The sequence below is a fragment of the Monopterus albus genome, unplaced genomic scaffold (genome assembly GCF_001952655.1).
Source record: "Monopterus albus unplaced genomic scaffold, M_albus_1.0 scaffold24.1, whole genome shotgun sequence".
In the NCBI taxonomy this organism is placed as follows: Eukaryota; Metazoa; Chordata; class Actinopteri; order Synbranchiformes; family Synbranchidae; genus Monopterus; species Monopterus albus.
The window spans coordinates 935,705-957,942 of NW_018127904.1; the positions used below are offsets into that span (position 1 = coordinate 935,705).

The 22,238-nt window shown below is 39.7% G+C and overlaps 1 long non-coding RNA gene across 2 annotated transcripts; it reads left to right on the forward strand.

Annotated features, from left to right (window-relative positions):
- The first annotated feature begins 2 nt into the window (after window positions 1–2).
- On the forward strand, window positions 3–17,247 carry LOC109957144 (uncharacterized). Of its 2 annotated transcripts, XR_002274502.1 has the most exons (4): window positions 3–689; window positions 3,549–3,607; window positions 14,817–14,881; window positions 14,982–17,247. It is a non-coding gene; the product is annotated as an uncharacterized LOC109957144 (long non-coding RNA). The 2 variants fall into 2 exon arrangements; XR_002274503.1 differs by lacking the exon at window positions 14,817–14,881.
- The last annotated feature ends 4,991 nt before the right edge of the window (window positions 17,248–22,238 follow it).

The following is a 22,238-nucleotide window of genomic DNA, read 5'->3' on the forward strand; positions in this document are numbered from 1 at the left end:
ATCATTTGGGGAAAACAGTCTCAATAAAAAGGCCATAAAATAGCTGATCTGGAGGTTTCAGTTTAAAATAGAACTGTTATTAAATGGTCCTGATGCATGGATTGAAAGTGACAGGCCCCGGGACACGGAAAGTTTGATGTTTGTCTCTCTTTGGTCGTCTTATGTCTCCTTTTAGTCGTTTTGTTTTTCTTTGTGGTCGCTTTCCATCACCTTTTGGTCATGTTGTCGCTCTTTTTGATCATTTTCCGTCTCTTTGTGGTTGTTTTGCACCTCTTTTGGTCATTTTGTTGTCATTGTTGTCACGTAAAAATAAGAGCGAGCAAAAAATATGAAGCTCAATTATTACAGCACCTTTTAATGGGAACTTTACTTTGTAGGTCTTAACCGGAAGCAATTTCTAACTCCGCAGTTTTACAACTTTACGTTTACGTCATCAAAGTATAACCACTGCTCACTTTAACCGGAGCAAAATTGCAGTATATGTAGTCAGGTATATATAACTTGACAGTGGCTGGAATGAGCTTAAATTACTGTTCGTTCTTTGTTTGGATTTTTTGTTAAGAAAAGCTACTCTGACACCTTAACGTCTAAGTGACGTTTTACGAGATTAACAAGCCGCAAGACCTGTTTTACAACTGTGAATAATGCGGAGTGTTCGTGTGCTGCCTTTGAACATCTTGTATTCAACAGTGAGTACAAGAACCACATAGACAAAGGGCAGCGGGTTCAGGGGATTAACAGGCAGTCATCTCAAATGGCTACACTTAGTTACACATTAGTTACACATTACATGTTAGCTGAGAGCCCACAGTGATGGCTTTATTACATCTTGGATAAAAATGTAACCAAGAGGAGCCTGTTCAGTTAAATCGTGTAATCCTGTAATTTATTAAACAGAGCTATAAGGTGACAAATTCTCATAACTGGGGAGTTGCATGAAAAATCCAACTTCTGAGTTGGCAGTGACACCATGATATTCACTTTACAATGATATAGGACTAGTAACAGAAAAAGAGAAAATCCTCACACTGGATGAGATAGACTCAAAAAGTAGTTGGCATTTTGCTTGAAACATAACTCAAATCACTAATAGTTTTAGTCCTGGAAAATTCTCTAGGTACCTTTTATGTCATTTGACTAAATGATGATTAATATTCTGACCCTCTCATGTATGTAGCTTGGGGGGACAAAAATACAGAGACACCTCTGAACTGAACTGCATATGGGTGTACCTAACAAAGTGGCCGGTGAGTGTATACCGTTATTTTAAAACCTAAAGTACTTCTCGCACACAGTGCACATATGCACAGTCACATTTGTAAAACCTCTGTTACTGCAGCCATTAGGCAGTGATTAGTGAAGGCAACGACAGGTTTTCCTCTTCATCAGCAGGCCTCTCCTGGGAGTCCTGTTGGCTCAGTCCAGCCTATTAACAGTCCCCAACACAAGGAGGGAGGGGAGTGGTACCTCCCATGGTGGCTGCCCTTAGCCACACTACACAAGCTTTCATTAGTGTATTAGCAAAATGATTGGCCTCAGGATAGCCCCCGAGCCCTGCAATGCATGTGTTAACTTATATGTTCCATCCCCTGGGCAATTTATTCATTTATTCAACCGTTTCTGCATTCACTCTCGATGGTGCTATCACTTGGTAAATTTGATTGGGTTTGCGCTAAACTGATAAGGAATAGGATCAGGCCAGACACTAGCACAGCAGAGGTGACGGAGTAAGTGAAAGTCGATCACCAGTGTATAAAGTTTCATTTGCAGTGGCATTACCTGAAGTGTGGAAACATACAGGTGTCTGTGCTGCTCTTGCATGTACAAAGTAGAACTAAATTAAATTATTAGTTAGCAACAATTTTTTACAATTGATTTATCACTTAAATAATTTTCCAAGCAAATATAAAGGCAGTTTAAGGACAATTTTCTGAGAGTGTATAATAGAATGAATGACTGGGATGATCTAAAATGCCCTTCTTTGTTCGAAATACTCTAGCAATGGTCATGTATGTGCTTTCTGAATGAGTTGAGGTGTCATGTCCGTCATGCTTACAGCAGATGTAGTCCGTGAATTGTGAGAGAGGTAGGATTTACTCTGAGAAGAAAAATTCAGCACTTAATCCAGCAAGCATGAAAATTAATCGTCTTTTTGTCATAATCTGTAACAGAACCTATCACAGAGTATCCCATCAAAAAGATTACACCACATTAACACATATAGAAATCTTGCAATGACACTGGAATATGTAAAATGATTTAAATGTACTTGTATGATATCTTTACAACATGTTAATTAGACCCTGGAATTAAAATTACAACAGTTGGCCTGTGTAATTTACATAGAGGTCATGTTGTCATAATATGGCTCTTGTTGAAATAGACAGCCAGCAACAATATGGTTAAGTCTGACCCACTGACATTTTCAGCTCCAAATTATGCACATTGTGTGAATTAAATTAATTAGAGAATTCATTAAGAAATATGGCTTGTGGAAATGAGTATAATATTTAGTTATGTGATGTAATTTTCTTTCATTGTAAAAGCTAATTTGTTTCATAACAGTTCCTGCAGTAGATTCCCTCCCTGTACTAACTATGATGTATGTAATTCGTTATCCATTTAATTAATTATGATTGGAATTAGTGAATGTACAGCTTGTTTTGACAGATGGTTCCCATCAGGGAGACCTTTGCACAATTAACTTATAATCAATTGCATCCCATTTTTTCTCTTTGTTACGTCTTGAAGTTTGTGTGCAAAATATCCACAGCATATGCATCAAGTGAATGCTTTCCTCTGAATACATCAAATGAGCAATTATATATAATTTGCCCAATAATATAAAGCAGATAAACAACTTGGATTCATTTCATGCTTTGTGAGATACCTGCAAGCTAGTGTGGACTCCCACTTAGGGACCATTTCCGAAGTGTTTAATCTGTTTAGCCACTTATGTCCTCTGCTTGATGTATTCATGGGATTTTTTTTAACCATAATGTTGATTGATTCACTGCAGATTTTGCACTTTCTTAAACACATAACATAAGAATGCCTTGTTTTTGTCTGGAGACTTACAGTATCTTATACCTTTTATCACTGAAAGGGTTTTTAAGGGAGCCTTTCTGTTGCCACACCTGTAAATGGAAAACCCAGGAAGCTCTCAAGTTGTACTTGCCTTCGTCCACAAGATGGCGCTTTAGTTCTGTTTATGTTGTGCGCTGTCTGCTGGGATGACAGTTCTCCTGGCTATCTGGAAGAATCTGCAACAAGGATTCATATTGTTTTACTCCCTGTGCAATATATATATAATTCTATACAAAATAAAGATTATGAAGTATTGACAATCAATGTTATTTCATTTTAACGCACATTTTTGGAAATTTATGGTCATAAAAAGTATGATCAGTGACATGACAGGTACAGGTGTTTTGTTTTGTATCACAGCATCCAGCTCTCGTGATGTGTGTTTTTATTTGGTACTATAAAATCTTGTGCAAATTCTGAGCTATTTTCTTCAGTAATTCTGTTCATCTTCTTTTGTTCAGGCTTGAATAAATAACCCCCACAGAGTAAGGAGAACCATCACCTTTTCTGCAGCATACAGGTAGGAAATTCTATTTTCTTTTACAGTCTCTTGAATGTCAGGATCCCCACGAAAAGAAAGGGGATAGAAACAGCTTAACAGTACTGTGGCAGCATGCATATGTTTGTGTGTCGAAAGAGTGCTTACATTACATAATAACTGATTAAAAGTTTGAATTAAATCGGGATGTAATTCCCTTCAATCTTGCTTTGAAACATCAGAATATTACATCAAATGAGCCGGATACCGGCCCTGTTTAAGAAGTCCACAGCCGTTAAAATAATTTTTTTTTCTAGGTGACGTGAAGGTGACACGGATTTGGCTCCCACTGGACATGACTTAATGTCTGACATAAAAAATAACTACATAATTTGTCTCAATCCAGAGGGCTGACTTGGCATGGGCAGCAGCAGACCTAAATGTCACCCCATAATGAGTTCTGGCCAAAGGTACACAGTTAGGACAGTGCCTGCTGGCACCTGGGATGCCCACTGGCTAGCTCTTTACCCCACAGCCATTTGGACAACCCCAGTTTTCTTTGTGAACGCTGCTGTACATGATTTGCATCCAAACAAAAAGTTTTAGGATTGTGAAATTTTATTTAACTCTGGCAATAGAATACATCAGAATACACTTTGTTTCACAAAGCAAAATAGTGGGCTTAATCATGATAAAATACAAAAGAAAAGAGTAAATAGAATACTGCAGGTGTCTATAAATCACTGAAAATGGCATATATCTTCAAATCAAATAAATTAGAAAACAGGTGGAAGTGATCCTCATTGTTACATGCTGTAGCTTTCTATGACTCACCTCTGCTGGACTCAACAATCAGCGACTTGTTCTCCCAAAAGGAATGCAAGAAGACTTTCAGTTTTGAGGAACTTGACTTCTTTTGTTTGACTAGTATGAGACCTATTGGCAACACGCCGGGTTTATTATCTTACAAAGGTGCAGGAGATGAGGGAATGTTGTATCTAAATTAACTTTTTCTATTTCCTGGTGAATGAAATCAGTTTCCTCCTTTTATGTTACTTTTCATCTGCCTTTTGTCTTGTTGCAGAATCTTTTCTCTTTCTTTCTCATTCATCTATTTTGCCCTTTCCTTGATCTGATAGCATTAAACATATAATTAAGTCATAAAGGAGGGGACTGATGAGTGTAGCAGATGGTAATTGCGTCCTACATTTGAATGAAATGATATGCATTGCTACAATTTACAGCCTTTGCCTCATATTTTATTCAGCAACCTTTTATCTCTTTTCCTGCAGAATTATTCTGCAATAAATTTAGACATCTTATCAATAGCTGGAGTGATAGTGGCAGAAACATGGAAAAAATGAGCCTGTGCCGTTTTATGCTGTTTAAAATAATTTTCCATAATAAAGAAGCCATCAGAGCTGCTCTATCACTGTAGAGGGGTGGATGTTCCTATTTCAGCTGCCCTTGGTTTGTGGACAAGCTGTCACCCTCCTATAGTTTGAAGAACTGTGCAAAGACAGAGGGAGAGTTGCAAAGTTGCAGGTTATTTGATTTATTTATGTAATAAACTAGCTGTTGAACAAGACAAATAAGTTGCCTGATGTTATCCTGATCTGATACAGCTCCTGTTGCAGTGCAGTATCAAGTGGATGTGTACCGACCTTAGCTAAAGTAAACTAATAAAACATAAATACTAACCGTAACTAACTGTACTAAAGTAAACTAATAAAACATAAATACATGTAATTTTAGGGTTAAAGAAGTCATTTTTTTCTGAGGAAATGTGCCTTTAGATCCCATGTAAGAGTACAACCTGTGTTTAGTTACCATTTTAGTACACTTTTATTACTCTGTGAGGTGTTTCTAATATTTTGTGTTTATATTAACACAGTACATTGCAACACACAACCTTCCAAAATGCCAAAAAGTTGACTCAAGGCCTCTGAAAGAGTTTAAGCAAAAACAAAACACTACAACCTTCACAATGTTGTAGACCTGTTGCATTAGACCATACAGTATGTGTCAGCTAAACGTACCTAATAATGAATGTATCTGTTAGCATGCAGGAGTGAAGAAGAGTGCAGATCTAGCTCCCTGTATTTCTCTTCACAGAGACTTACAATTCGGCAGAACATTCGGATGGATCCCTCCTTCACAGGAGCATTTGTACCCACTTCCACATGAAAACTTCACTCCTGTAATAGCAGTGAGCAGAACAGTTGAGTGGAGTAGTGCCAGAAGGAGCTTTTTGTTCCATTGACATGCTTTCCTCTCACCAGTCCCCAGTGAAGTGCTGGACTCCACTGATATTTGAGAACTGGTAGCTGGGGCGATATAGGTTTAATTCTCATGCTCCCTCCGACCTGCCAAGTACAGGCGTAGGGTGCCAGCTGGAAGGCTTTCCTATGTTGGTGTGCATTAGGTGGGTGGGGGTGGGGGGGTATTAGCAGGGGCAGAAGAGAGGAGGGCAAGTATACAGTACATGCTCAAGTGTCTCTAGACCTTGAAGGTACTACAGAAGTGCTTTCCACATCTAGACACCCCAGGCACTTAGTGTTTAGTCATGATGCAGGTCCATTACCTTTAAGTACAAGTACTTATGTTTGGTCGCCTGTTTTTACAGCCTTCCAGCTTGAAAGGAATCTACCCAGGGTGACCCAACTCTATTTATTGATGCCTCCTGAATTTCCACTTGCCGGTAATAGACTGGAAAACACAGATAATGTGTTTGATCGATCAACGTGAACAAATTTCATTTGTTGGGATCAATAACAGTTTACAGTTGACAGAACCCAAAGAACTACATTTATTTGAGCTTTTTGATTGAAGCTGTCTTGGCAAGCCGGCAACGTGAAGCACTCCAGACTGGGCCTATGTGGCAGGCATGGACTCTTCTGTTCTATTATTGCCAGCAATCTGTATTTAAAACTAATATCAGTGTGTGCTGCATGGCTTGGGGCAAAAGGCACCAAACCAATCTGATATACAGCATGTGTTTCTTTTTGGTTCCTTGTGATGTGAATTAGAATGTGAAAAATAACAATTCCCTTACATTTTTCACTGGTATCCATTTTTTCATTTGAGGGTGTAATGATTAGATTTTTTTTTTTACCAGCAGCATGATTTGTATTACATTTTCACTGTGTTCAAAACATAATAGAAAAGTGATGTGGAACCAAAGGGAAAAAGAGGAAATTAACTGACGTGCAGAAGAAAGACGTTTCCATGGCTCAACCTTTTGCAGTTTTCTTCATGTTTCTGCTTTTCTTGATCATGCTCTGTGGAACGCCCTGAAGACATGAGAGCCCCTGCACTGTGCCACACAGTTCCAGGCCAGGCCTCTACCTTCTGCACACACAGACAAAACAGTATAAGATGGGAAGTCCACATGGATAAACATTTACTGTGGTAGGTGTTGCTTCGGGCAAGTGCCATTGAGGGGGAATTTACTGTGTATACACCGGTGTTACAGCAATAACCTTCTTATAGAGGTGTTTTTGCAAAGCTTTTAACTCCCATGTAGTAAACAGGCTCGTGTTGGGCTTGTGTAGGAAAAGCTATGGATAAAGATACTGGCCATATTTTACTAACCTGATATTTTAGGAAATTACTTAGAATTGTCAAAGCATATCTTTTTGAACCTTTTTTAAGCTTGACATCCTCACTAGGAGTGATAGACTGGTTAGGGAGATTGGAAAGTACTGAGATGCGCCACTAGATTGTTGGTTTTGTTTTTTTTTTTCCATGAAATTTGTTGCCAAAAAAACACTGGCATACAACACCATTTAAGGTAATATGGTGAATTTGTTAGCAAAACTTTGGCTAAATACACATCGAGCAGACGTGGACCAGCATTTCTTGAATCATGTTTGTGTCTGCCTGAAGAAATTAAGTCAGATTTTAAATACTGAGCTTTGTTTTTGGACTCATACCTAAGAAAATATCAGGCTCTTCAGCTGTTAAAGGCTCCATTATGTTTGTTAACCAGTCGCTATCTGTGTCTGTCTGCTGTTTGATGTTGGACAGGTAGTGTAGGGTAGATTTTTAAAGTTTTTAGCTGAATACACTTGTCTGCTGTGAGAAGTGGTGAGAATGAACCAAAACAATCACACCATGGACCAAAAAGACCCAAACTGAAAGATAAAGTTCCACTGAGCTGAGCGCATCTGCAGCATTGGATGGTAACTACGAAACCATCACTATGATCAATCTCTTTCACATTTGATCTATTGTTATTATGAAAATATCCATTGTATTCATTTTAAGAGTTCAGATTTTAGATCTCCCAATGACAGCATCAGCATGAAAAGTATGGACAAAGTTGATCTTAATCTGCCACATCTGAATTTACAGTTCACTTATATCTTTTATTATGTTCCTTTACTATAGAGCCTCTTCTTCATTTGTGACTCCAGTGCTATATACTATAATGACCAGTGTTAGTGTAGATGCTGGTGAAGATGGCGCCTTTGTGCAGCCTGCTCTTACTGGAGGATCTATGTCCAACTGTTGTGTGGCTGTAGATTTACAGGGAAGGGCACGGACTCGGACTGGAGGACAATGCTTTAAGACTGCTGGTCCCTATGCTTAAGATTTGGCACAGGTTAGGGAGAGGCATGAGATGCATATTGTTTGTGTTCATTTGAATAAGGACAAATGTCAGATTTCCATGGCTCCGGGCAGCCTGCATGTTAGATGATCAACTCTTTTGGGCCCCTGGATGTGGGGTCATCAGTAGCGCTTCCAGGTCACTGTCACTGCATGCCGGTTTGGGGCCATAATTGACCTTTTGACAGAGCACAAAGAGACAGTCTTTCTCTAAGGGCAGGAATAATCACTTCAGATTTACTTGTGACTGTGCTTCTGTAAGCTAATTAAAATGTTTGTTTTATTTAAAAAAAATTAAATTTGTGAGCTAAGAAAACAGTTTTATAGTTATTAGATTTTTTTTAGATCAGTTGTGGTTTAAATAAACGTTACTACCTTTAAGACAAAAGTAGATAAAATGAAACAAATCACTGACAGGTCACCGATCATCATCTGCATATGAAAATAGATTGTCTCAAGTTGCTTGAGCAATGTGGCTAAAAACATGACCCAAGTGACTGTGGTGCATCCGTGATTTTTATTGTTTTCTGACTTAATGTGAGTCAGTCATTTACTGTTGTATGTTAAGTTAACATTTCTGTTATGTATGAACAAATGAGTAAGTACTTCTCATGGCTTATTGTAACAGTGCCATCATTCCCTGTTGTCCTGATGTGTGTGGCTGTAGAAAAAGGTTGAACACAGCCCATATCCCCGAAGCCCCTGAGCTCCCTCGGGCCTCTTTCCGGTCCAGAATCTCCAAAGATGCATGCGTTTACCCTTCATTGTGCTTGTTATCCCTCACAACATAGCACCCACAGCCATGTCTGTGTTTTCGTAGCCCTTAACATTGACTTTCATTCACACCATGTGCTTTTACATAGGATACTTCCTTAGTTTCTCTCATCTTAATTTTACACTGTTATTCTTCCTTCGCTTGCTATTTATTCTCCTAATTAAGTTTTGTGTAATTGATGGCATGTACTACAATGTACTCTCCTTGGTTCCAGAGCTTTAATATATGGCTAAAAACATAGAATCTCAGTTTCAAACATTATGTATCAAATCCAGTTGCATGAGTGTCTGAGTGTGAAGAAAAATGCTCCCAGCATCTTTGCTGGGATCTTGGGAGTATTTACAAAAACAGCAGCAAGAATGCCAAGGGCCAAGCCTTTGAGATCAGGGTATTACTTTATTAATTAAAATACACGTCGCCTTGTTGCCCATGGGTATACAATGTAACACACTTGATTGAATCAGGTAGTGGCAGCCTAGGCCTTTTGTATTTTGTGCTTGAAGGGACGAGAGAAATTTGAACTCGGCTGTATTACTCTGCACACAAAAACATGTTTTGGGAAACGATTGTAAGCTTTGGTTGAAAGCTGCAGCAGATTTAAAATATGGTTAAATTCCCATTCAGTAGCTGGACTTCCATCAACTAAGGGTTTTCTCATACTGTAAAGTTTATATAACTGTCAAAAAAGTTTTGATAAATGTGGTTCCTTTAATTTGTTATCTGTTCCATTAGACAACTCATAAGATCAGTGTGAGAGTACATGATGATCAGATTTATCTCTTTACCTGTCTCACTAGCTATATAAGTCAGTCTGAATCAACATACTAATGTCCTAGCATTCATTTTATCACCTTTCTTTTGCAACATCAGAGCATTAATCTAACAATTTCCTTGGACATATGTTGTCAAATTCATGTTTGTAAGTTAATTATTGACACTGTAAGTCTCAGTTGTTTTTGTGACTAGTTCACATCTCATCCCATCGTTTTCACATCTACTACAATGCAGCAACCGAACATAAAGGAGATTTGAAAGTGCCTGTACAGAGAAATAAATACAGATTTTTACAGAGTCTCTTAGTTCTGTGGAGTATTTAGAAATGGTAAACAACTATAATCAGTGTTAAGCGGTATTTTTGTGTGCCTTTTCACCTGTAGTTGGTTCATTTGGTTAGTCAGATATATATAGATGTTATTACATTACCAACCTAGGCTTTTTGTCCACCTCTTTCATGTAAACCACTTGTGTTGGTAAACCCAGGGTTAACAGTCAGTTTTAAACGTTTTGTTTTATTTTATTTTTATGTACCTACTCAATACCCCTAGATGAGTTAAAACTTTTCACTGGTTTTCAGTCTTGTCCTTAATAAGGTCCTAGGCTACCACAGATGGGCTAATAGCTTTAGCCATGTGATACTTGATAATTAGAGGATACCTTCAGTCATTTTTGTTAAAGAACCACCCCCACCCCTTCAAAATCTGCCAGTACATAGATACTGTTCTTCACATTTGTCATTAAAGATATAAGACAGTATGCATACCATATGTTTACTAGACTGTTTAAAATATTCTACTTTGCTCTAAAATACTCCACTTCTTGAGTATTTGTGCCCAGACTGTAGAGTACCTTTTTATTTCATCGTCACCTTATTGCCTAGAGTTTGTCATAATGTGAGGACAAACTCTAGGAGTCTCCCTTCATCCTCATTAAGGGTCTGTTCTGCAGAAGTGTGAATATGTAATCTTTTAATAAGCACCCAGACAGAATAAAGTTAGTCCCAGTTCTTTTAGTGCTGGGGTGGGAGTGGTAATGGCACCCAGTACTAGACAAAAGGTAACTATAATGAGTGTACGTGAGTGTGAGAGAGAGGGAGAGGGGAAAGAGGGGAAAACCCTGTATGTGCTTGGCAATTTCAAGAGTCAGCAGCTGGGGTAAAAAAAAAAATCTCTCTCTATATATATACAGTATATAAGGAATGTAAATTTTCAACTGTACTTCTTTTTCTAATTTTAATCTCTCCTTCTCTCTCCTTTGATTCACACTGACCTCCAGTCTAGGTCTGTTAGATGTAGTCCAGGTCACAGCAGACAAACGAACAATGGAAATATCAAAGCCAGCCCAAGGCCTTTACATTTGGTTTTCTGCTCCAGGTAATCACAGTGTATAGATCAGTGCAGAGCACAGCTGAGGCATTGTCTTCTGCTTAGCCAGTCTTTTATTCCTCTATCTTTTTTCACGGGGCTGAATTTACTGACTCTCATTTCTGCTGTCATTGGTAAATCACGGGGTTAATTGTGTCTTAATACAGTGTGGCTACTAATGTTTAAAATGGCAAATTCAAATGAGATTTCATTAATTGAAACAGTGTCAGTCTGATGGTAATATATATCAACTTAAGAGGAATCGGAGAGCTTTGGACTGATGGTGCTGCATATCCATTAGACACAGACCTGGATCCATCTGGAAACAAAGTGTTTGTCAGTAAGCAGCCCAATTGTGTGAGATCATGGCTGGCTGTTCAGCGTGCAAGGTTGTGAAGTGTATCAAGAGGCACAGCTGAGTGAGTCGACTAGTCTGTGGTCTATTGATAACTCGTGCCTGTTTTAAAATCCTGGCACAACAATGCTGCTAGGGCCTTGTGTGCTCCACTGAGCAACAATACCTTCTCTCACTGGCAGCTTCAGTGCAATGATGACAAACAACAATAAAGGAGCTCCCTTTTTTTCATGGGCCTCTCAATCCTGGCACCTTTTGATAAGAATATCTTTTAAGTTTATACAGTGATAAACTCGGTATTCATGGGGAATAATTATTTCAAGGTTTGTTTTTAAATAAACAAAAGCACTTTGTCAAGGTGGATCAACAGACAGCTGTTAAAAGACAATACAGAGGCTCACTTTGCAGCCACCTACAGTACCAATCTTTATTTCTATCTCCTCTTCTTTGCTCCTTGGCCCCATTGCTATCCACCCACTTCCACACACACACACACACACTGGTGGTATTCATTTCTCCTGCCTTGTTCCTTTCCTTGTCTGTCTCAGTGTGTGTCTATAGCGCTCGTTGGCTGGACCAGTAGCTGGGAGGTATAGTGGAGTGTAAGCAGTGTTGATGTGGATGGCCCCTGGTCAGAGGCCAGGCCCTGGCTGTTAAAATGCAGCTTCTTTTGTGCGTCAGAGCCAGCACTGCCAGTCCTATTCCACCACTGACGCTAGGGGTGGGGAGGCATTTACCCACCACATGCATTAATTCCATTGGCATTGCTTGATGTAGGGCTAAATGGCATTGTTACAACGTGCCTCTGAGAAGTGTTGACAGGTCCATATGCTAATTTTAATGAATACAAGGGAGGCATTGGTTTTATTCACCTCAACTCAGCTGCAGAATCCTATCTACACCTAGACTAGCAAATATAATTGCAGCAAACTCAAATGAGCTCATTAGGAAATGTATTGAATTTACACATTATTTCCAGTAGTTAAGCTGAGTTATTTTCCCTAAGGACTCAATTACATACTCATTTGTGACTCAGGTAAATGGCTTTCTGTGTGTGACTTTTTCAACTGCAAAATTGTAGTCACTGAATAATTTGTAAGGAAGCTGTTGTACAAGCACATCTATTGACATTCATTTGTGTGAGCATTTCAAACTGCGAGGGGAAAAAACTGCAGACAAGATAACTACTCGCTTTTGTTCCTTTATTCACTTCATTTGATTAGTTCATAACATTTCATTCACTTGTGAATTATTTGAACGTGTGCTCATTTGTCTTCAGTGAGTTTCCTCGTAATGTTTTTGTTCACAACAGCCTTGTTGTCTTTCTGACACAAGTCATTTCATCAGTGAGCGTATAGTTGAACTTTTATCTAGTCAAAAGTGCAAGTGCAAGTCCTTTTTCACAATGGAAGAAGGATGGAGCGCTCAGTCTAAAAAAGACCTGGTGAGTCAGGGTTCAGTATCAGGGATTATGCCAGCCTCCTGCGCTCTGAAATGAAAGTGAACATTCACTGAGTGAGTCACTTCTTGAACTGTGTCCTCCCTGAGCCACAATGAAGAGATTGTTGGAGGAACGGACATGGTGTGGAAAGTATGTGACAAAGAGGAGTGCCCAAAATTCAAATTGCTTGTCAAATTCCTGTTTGTTCTGTGTGAAAATGGCCTTAATGACTGGAAAACAACAAAGAATTTTGGATGGGTAAGCATAAGGGTCTCCACAGAGCTTTGTATTGGCTTGTGCTAGATGAACTAAAGTGACTCTGGCTTTTGGCAGAGCTCCCAGGAGCTCATTGAAGACAGTTTCAGGCGGTTGTAGTGGACTTCAGTGATCGAAATGTGCTACTGATGTCTGGTTTGCATAATAAAATGTTCCATAAATTAGCTGTGATCTCTTCATGATTGGGAGAGCATTGTACTCTAACTGGCCATCCATAATAGTGCCTTCTCCTTTATTGGACTGTATATTTTAGAGAGTGACAGAGGAAATTTTTGGAGAGGATGACTTGTCATAAAGGTCATTCTCCAGATTCGTACTCACATGGCTCATGTCTTACTCTGCTGAGCCAGCAAGCTGTCCAGGCTGTGGAAAATTTCGTTTTGTGTCATTCTGTGCACCTCTGTATTGTGATTTTATGGTATTACGTGTGGTCTGTGCTGTTAGTGCTGGCTGTCCTCCCCCATGGAGTGGCCATAAGGGGAGTGAGACCGGGCCTAGTGCTACCCTAGCCCTGGAAGCCTCGGTCCAAACGCATCCTCTGCACTGAGCTGTAAATATCACCAACAGCTGGTGGCACACAAGTTAGTCGTGTTTAACAAATTACTGGCCTACATGTGGAGAGGCAGGCGACTTCACTTGCCTCCTTGCCAACCAAGTGGCCATACGAGTACAGTCTGCAACAATCAGCTTTATGGATTTAAGTAAAGAAATCACTTAAGCACATCTATTCTGTGAAGCAGTGTTGGTCAAAGAGAGATATTATTAAGTAAAAATCTATCCAGAGATAACCAGGCAGTATTGTCCAGCATGGCAGATAAACTACACAGCAGTGATCTCTATTTGAAGACACATTCCAGGTAGAGACAACAGAAAGTCAAACTTTTTGTAAACACAAGCCTGTTTGATCCCGCCCAGCTTCTACTCCTCATATACACAGAACTCTGTCTGGAGAGATAGGAATTATCTAAGTTACCTTTGAGCTCGGTAGCCCATCTAGTGCCCCTGGTCTCACACATAATGACATTCAGCGTAGCCCAGATCACATTTATGATAGCATATTTGATACAGCTGTACACCAGCAAAGAATATCACACCCTAAAAGAACACCCCTCCCCCCCCTTTCAGTTTAAACACAATCCATTTTCCAGTGTAAATCACTTGTCACTCGATTGCAAATGTAACTGCTCTGATCTGAAAGAGAGAGGTGGAGAGAGAGAAAGAGAGAGAGTAAAGATTATCTTTTGGGCCATTTCACTGGCACTGTTGCGTGACAGAGACTGACAGCTCTTTCAGATGACTGACAGGTGTCCTTTGAAATGCCGGTGAAGCAGCTTCTGTTCAGACTGTTGAAATGCATATTTGGAGCTCTTATCATAAAGCCATGGATGGCCCAGATAGGTGCCGTTAACATTGCAAATGGCTCCGGAATTATTCATTGTCAGTGCTGCGGGGGGGTGGGGGTAGGTGGGGTGAAGTTTGATTATTCTGCTCACACAATGGCAGGGTGCTTAATGATTCCTCTCCACCTTGGCAGCGGCATGTGCCGACTTCAGGCGCTAGCGACGGGTGACACAGGTCTGGCCAAGTGTTAGAGCAAGATCATACGTCCGGGTCCCATTTTAATTTCTAATACATTAATCTTTTCCTCACAGATCCTCCATGAATATTCCAGGGCTCCTTGTTTGTCGGGAAGGCTGTCTCGCTTTCATCTATTCAGGTGGTTTCATTCACTGTGAAAGCCAGCTAAATGGACCCGATCAGTCAATGACAACCAGGATACAATAGAGCCCGGTAACACGTCCCTTTTTTCCTTTCAGCCTTCTGATAGACAACCCTGACACCTGCTCCCTGGGGAGACCCTCCGCCAAGTCAGTGCACTGTTCCTTGAGAGACTTCCCTTACTTTATCAGCCCATAAAGGATTGTCACAGGTGACTATATCAGCTGAGGTATGGAGCTGCTCTCTCTGACCTGCCTCGGCACCGTGTGGTCGAGGCACCATGCACTGCTTCACAAGCGGATTAAGGTGGCTTAAATGCTGTCATACAAGCGGACTCAGTGCTTCACACTTTCTAAAAATGTTAAGCCTTTGTTCTCTTCCATTAATTAGCATTGTCTTAAGTTCATTAGACCACTGCTCATGTTGTTACTAATGAGGCAACGTAGACCACCTACATCAGCCGTAGCTTTGTAGAGCCTGACCTGACAGTGGCTCCTGTGCTTTCCCATCTATGGAGTAATGACATACAGACAGAGGGGATGCAGAAACACAGATACAGCCCAGAGTGAGGCTCACACTCATTAATGGTTACATTTCAGAAATTTAATTAGCATTAGATATTAAAACACAGGACTGCATAGATACATTTAAGTGGACAATGCTAAATGTGTTGATCTATAATGGAGACAAGTTTTTAATCTCTTTTGTTAACAGCTGAAGTTAACTGTGCAGATTAAGATGTGTTTTAGTGGCTTCAGTAGTGTTGTAAAAGTTTGTTCTCTTCTTATCTAATGATTATTTCAGGGCAATGCACTTCTGCTTATCCCTTTTCCAAAACTAAATGAGACTTACAGGGGCCTGTATTCTAGAGTGGCATCTATAACTCAACAGAGGGAACACCTTAACAAAGGCAACTTAAATGTACACTGACAGATATGGATATAAGAAGTGTCAAGCCCAGTGATGTAGACTGGGCACCATTCATAATTATGATATCTGATTTCAGCTCAAAAGGAAAAAAGTGGGGGGAGAGCACCATTATTTTAATGGAGAAGAGACAGCCTTCTCCCTCAAGGAACATCTACACTGACACTGGCTGCTGGAAAATTGGGATTTATACTTTCTGTTTTCTATTAATATGGAGATGAATACAGGTGCTGCTGTGTCGTAAAATTAGTTTAGCTCTTGCAAATTGCAATTACACATGTTGAGGAGAGAAGGGTGATGTCTGTGCATTTCACAGGCAAGAGAAAATGTAAGAAAATTAGGAAAAATGTCTAGGTTTAAAATGAACATTATAACATGTAATTCTGTCCTCTCCAGCCCCTCAGCCAGTCTGGCAGATGTACCTATTTGTTCTGCTTAAAAGAATAGGACACTTTTCCTTGCTTCTCATGCAAGGAAAAAGCGCATCAAATATGCTATAAATGTTTCCCTCTTCAAGTGTGAAGACTTGGGAAGGGCTTCAAAACCCAGGGAAGTCATCCAAATTTCCCCGCTGTCATCCTAAGGGGCTTGTGGAGGGCATTTCTGAGCAGAGTGCACTGGTGAATGTACCAGCAAGGTGAGGTGGGGCTGTACCAAAGAAATACTTCAGCATAACAGCAATGATTGGATTATAGCTGTGCACCCAGGCACAAGCCTCTCCATGAAAGTGTAAGCCAATACAGAGTAGGGAAGATACAGTGCACAAACAGACTCTGAATCAGTGTATTTTTTTAATCTTAAATGGAAACATCAGTCTCATCGTCTAGCTAATGTTACTCTCTGTAATCTCTGTCTAGCATCTTTAGTCATACCATGTTAGCAGTTATTTATGGTTTGTTAGGGTTGACACTAAATATACATTTATTTTACATCCACTACAAGTTAGCTACATTCAGCTAAGGTTATCCATCCGGAATTATCACAGTCAGTAAAGGGAGATCTAAACATTTTAAGCAACTTTAAGCGCCTCCCTCCCAACATGGCGTGATGCACCTTCACATTATCTATACAAAGATAAGCTAACTGGCTCCAGCTGTAGTTTCGTATTTACTGTACAGGTATGGGTGTGGTATAGACTGTCAAAAAGTGTCTTCCTTTAAACAATCCTCACGTTATAGTAAAAAAAAAAAGGTGGTGGAAAAATTTGTTACAAGATTGCTACAATAACAGAAAATTGCTAATATTTGATGGTCAAAAATTGTAAATATGTCACTGACCCTTGCAGTTGATGCAAAAGTAACTATTCTTCAACAGAGTCCCGTGACTTAATCAGTCAGCTACAGCGTTTACCTGGCATTGGGCTAACTTTCTCTCCACAGCCAGTAGAGAGGCTCTGGTACTGAGGCAAGACATTAATTCACAGTGTCAACCTGTCCCCCTGGAATATTTATGATGCTAAATACATTTAATTAGGCACTGGGAGCTATGATGGGAGAGAAAATGCACTGTCAGTAAAAAAAAAAAAAAAAAAAAAAAAAGGATTTTGTTTCTTCTCCTGCTGATAAGCTGGTAATGCTGCTTACTCATTCTCAACGACAGGGAAACCAAATACACTGCAAAGGGAATTTGAATCACTCAAAATCATTTGTGGCATGTTCATTACAATGTCATCATAGCACCTGAGGAGGATAGTACAGATTCTTATTGAGGAGCCGACTGTTTTCCTGAGCAATATTTGACATGGCAAGCAAGTATTATTAATCTACATCAAGGCTTTTGTCTAGAATACAGCGGACATTATTAAATTAACAAGATTGACAAATATGGGCAGCATGTTGTAAAGATGATGATGGTTTGTTAGTCTTTCTTGCAAGGAAGAAAAAACTGATGGTCTTTGTTTCTCTGAAAGTTTATAATGCTTAAACTTAAATTATGTAGTTCTTAATTTGGGCAATCAGCACTATTAATTTGCCTGCTGACAGTTGGGGCTAATGTAATAAACCAATAATTAATTTTAATAATAAAAAGCAAGCATCAAAATGATTGTAGACTTTGTACTGCTGTACTCCAGTCATCACAAAAAGAGATTTTGATGCATTGGCTGACGGCCCGGTGTAAAGTGAGACATCATGTCTGTCTGTGATAAAAACATGGCTACAGTAAATAATAGCCAGTTTCCATCTTGACATCTGTCATCCAAGTGGAAATGGATGGGGAAATGACCAACTCTCTATCGGCTGAGCTCTGGCTGTGTCACTGGCTGAATGATGCAAATGGAAGATAATATCAGTGCTATACTGAATGGCATTACTCCAAATCTAATGTCATTAAAAGGATGGGTATTAGCTTGGCTGTCTGGAGGTGGTGGTGTGGGCTGCTCCGGCTTGACTGACACACAGATTAAGTGCAGTGACAGGGAGCACAATAAAGTCATCAGAGAATGTGACATGTCAGTTAGGGGGGGGATGAAGGGATGAATTGTCACTCTCTGTCAGAGCCCATCCTCTCCCTTATCCATGATGTCCCATACACCACCGTGGGAAAACAGGACAGCACATGTGCTTCAGACAAATACTTATTCAGGTAGAGGACAAACACAGTATACCCACTCAAGCTTTCCTTTTCTCTGCATGTTTGTAAATTTACTCCCAGAAGAAGAGCAGACGATGGATGAAAAGCTTAAGTGTGTCAATTTGTTTTCCTAAGACATCACATGACATTTTGTCAATGTAATATTTGATCATTGCAATAAACTAGTACTGAAAATATGCCCCATCTTATTTTGGGAAGATGACTTTTGACTGTATCCTGGCTTCAAGCTATATTATCTTATTTCACAAGTGATATTAAGGCTGTGTCATCTTGAAAGAGAAAATCAAATGGACATTATAATGGATGACAATCAATACCCTTGCAGCATATACTGTACATAATTAGAAATTACTTATAGAACCTACAGATAGAAACAGATTAATTGATTTTATTACCAGCCAAAAGATAATGCCTTCTTTGTCTGTTACAAAAGAATACATCCAATATGTACCTTTGTGTCAAGCTGCCTAAGGTCCTCAGTACAGGTTTGAAGATTGACTATCCCAGGGATTTTGGAGTATACAGTCTGGCCAAAAGATGGCAATGTTGCAGTACTGAATTTCAAATGAGTTTCCTACTGGTTGGACCCCCATCGCAGACTGGCCACTGCCTTTCCCTGCAGCTTGCTTCTTGCCAAAGTAGCCCAGAAATTTGTCTTCTTCACAGGGAACAACTGCACTGAAGTGCGAGAACGACGTTAAAGTCGATCGCTAAAGTTCCACCAGAAAAGTTGTACATAGAGGATGGATGAAAGGTTGAGGGAACTGGCTCACAAGGTGTTGAATGCACATTTCTCATGTCATACAGATGTGCTGCTTAGTATACAGTTAATACATTTAGCACAGTTGTGGCAGCTCTATAGTTTTTATGCACATGTTTTTTTTTTTTAGAATTTAATATGATTTTTTTGCTTGTGTTCTGTTCTATCACACAGGGCAATTTCTGTAATTGGGAATAAATTATTTTTGTCCTTTACAATCCCAGCTTTTAAATAAATTTACCATCACCTCTCCTGTATCATGTCCATACATTTTGAAATAAAGTTTAGCTAGGTTAAGTGCAATTTGTGCTTAGATTTGCTTCAAAGTGTTTCTGAGCAGTTACAGACAGTAGGAAAGCATTTCAATGCATTTGGTGCAGCCAGATAGACACTCAGTGGGGGAGCAATTGGACAGCTATTATAGCACTAAAATACCTGTAATGTGCCTCTGCAAGTGGATTATGAAGTTATGTCCTATACTGAAATGGTTAACAGAACAGGTCTGCTGAAAATAAATTGTCAATTTGCCATTCTCAACAAAATTACATCCTTCTTAGATGCTTGCAGAGGGAGCTTTAGAAAAAAAGCATACAGTTGGGAAGACAACATTTTTATTAACTAAAGAATAGAAGAAAGTTGCTACAAAATACATAATTTTAACTTTGTATATCTGGTTGCAGACACTTGAGTGACACTTGTTTGCGCTATTGTTTTGAAGGTAACAGGAATAGAACTCTCTCCCATGGCCACTTTGCTGGTCTTTATTATTGGCTTATTGCCTTTAAGCTGTCACCACTCAGAGCATTTCTCCTCTCAGGGGATTGTCTTCTGGGACTCGAGAGAGCTCGGCTGGCTAGGAATACTCCGCTGCTGCTGCTGCTACTGTGTCATGTTGCATGCAATGTACAGTACTCCTACTGCTGATTTTTGCACCAATTTACACATAAAACATCCTCCTTTACATCTGTGGGAGAAGTGTCTGGGTTTAAAAATTTCATTTGCAAAATCAGCAAGTGGAACTTTTATTTAGGTGTATTTATTACATTTCTACAGTTATATAATGTTTCTTTGATTGTTGAAGTCAGTTGTTCCCTTTCTTAAGAATGTTCCTTAAACATTTAGATTGCATTGTACAATAGACTGTGGATGTTTCACTGCATAAGGTCAGTACATATGAGGAACATGAGCTGAATGCCAATTGAGCCTCAGTCAGGTAGCCTCCTAGCCTTGAGCAACTGTTGTTTATTGGCTATTGCATTAAAGAGAAAGTGTAGATGTGCAAATAAAGGAACAAAGATACAGAGAGAGAAATATAAATATTTGTAATATGGGGGTGGGGGGGGGGGGTTACATATGCTTCATCACATTTGTTAGTTAATGCTTAGGCAATTTGTAATAAAAAAAATGTAATTTAAAATTCTTAGGCAAAAAAAATGTAATTTAAAATTTTGTTTTGGAAATATGACATATGGTGATGCACAGTGGGAAACAGTTGAACTGAAGTGTATAGAAATCCCAAGATTTAGCAAAAGGGTGTGATTTTCTGCTCCCAAGCCTAATCCCACCATTCCTCCACCTCTCCTCTCTTATGCCAGTCACATTTTCTAATTAGCTTTCCCTGTAGAGGAAGAAGATGGATTATATTTTAATATCTGGGGGCTAAAATTAGTTTATATTTTAGCAAGTTAGCACTTCTTAGAAGTTGATTTACTCTTGAAGCTGTAAAACCCGTGAGCTTGCAATTAATCATTCTCTTTGGTCTTGTTCTCAAGGAAAAAGAGGCTGCAGTGTCACCGGCTGGATCACAATAGGTAAACACCTAATTTACACTATTTAGAAACCACCTCTCTAGTATTGTACAACGCATGACATTCGCTCCCTGAATTTTACTGTCCTGCTCTGGTTATTAATTACAGCACACTTCTAACAAAGCGACATTGTCTTTGACTAATCATCGACACAGAATGATTAAAGATGTTCCTCGCTTTTTTGAATTACTTGCTTCCCCCTTCGTCTGTGTTCATTCATGTCGCTGCCTTTTTTCCCTTCTTGGTCAAAAAGTCGGTTTGCTGTTATCCGATTACCAGCGTCCTGAGAGGCTTTCAAAGGCCCATCCATCAAGACTAAAGGGTTGAGAGAAAGCTTCGACAATGCTGCTGCAGTGACATAAAGCACTGAAGGATTCATGGTCGTGGTGATGACTTATCATGTAATATGACGTTATGTGATGCTTTCTGATGTAACTTTATAAAGGTGACAGTGTATGTTTATCCAAATGTATCAAGAGTCACCTGTTTCTGTAAAACGTCAGAGGGGTTGTTCACATTATAAAAAACGTTATTCCTCTAAGATAAATTAACCTGTGTTTAGATGCGACACTTTCATATAAAGGTGCTATAAATTAACACCTGCATAATATGGCTTCAGTAAAATGTGCCTGACAGAGGAGCAGGTGTATGGATGCTGTTCTTAAATGTACAGTCCTCTCTTCCAGCCACACAGTGTGAGGAGAGTATCTACTAAGCCTGGATCTGGCATGGCTTTGGAGCACTGTTTGGTGACTGGAGGTAGAGCAGTGTCAGGAGGATCATCAGTGGCTCTCTCCCAGGGAGATGAGCACCATAGGCCAATTTCATATGTGGGGCTCGGCCCCTGGGTCTGAGTGGAAGTGGGCTGGGTCCACCCGGTATCCTGGCTTCATTAATCATCCCGCCAAGGCTTACTGGCAAACCCCTCTCCGCCCTCTCCTAGACAACCCCTTGGATTACACAGAGCCAGCGAAATGTCAGCCCAAATCTGAGTCTTGATGCAGATAATCATTTCAATAATATTTCTCCATTTGTGCCCCCGATGCCAGGGGAATAAAGCTTTTCCACTGTCAGGTAGCATAAGACTACAGTTGGTGGGAATACTTGACTCTGAGCCAGATGGCTTAGCCATGCTTGCAGCATATGTTCAACAAGCAGTCCTGTGCCAAGCACGCATTAGGTTTTTATTAATTTGAAGCAGGCAGAAATGCATACATATATAGTTACCTGATCCCACTCCTCCTTACTACCCATGAAACCCAGAGTTC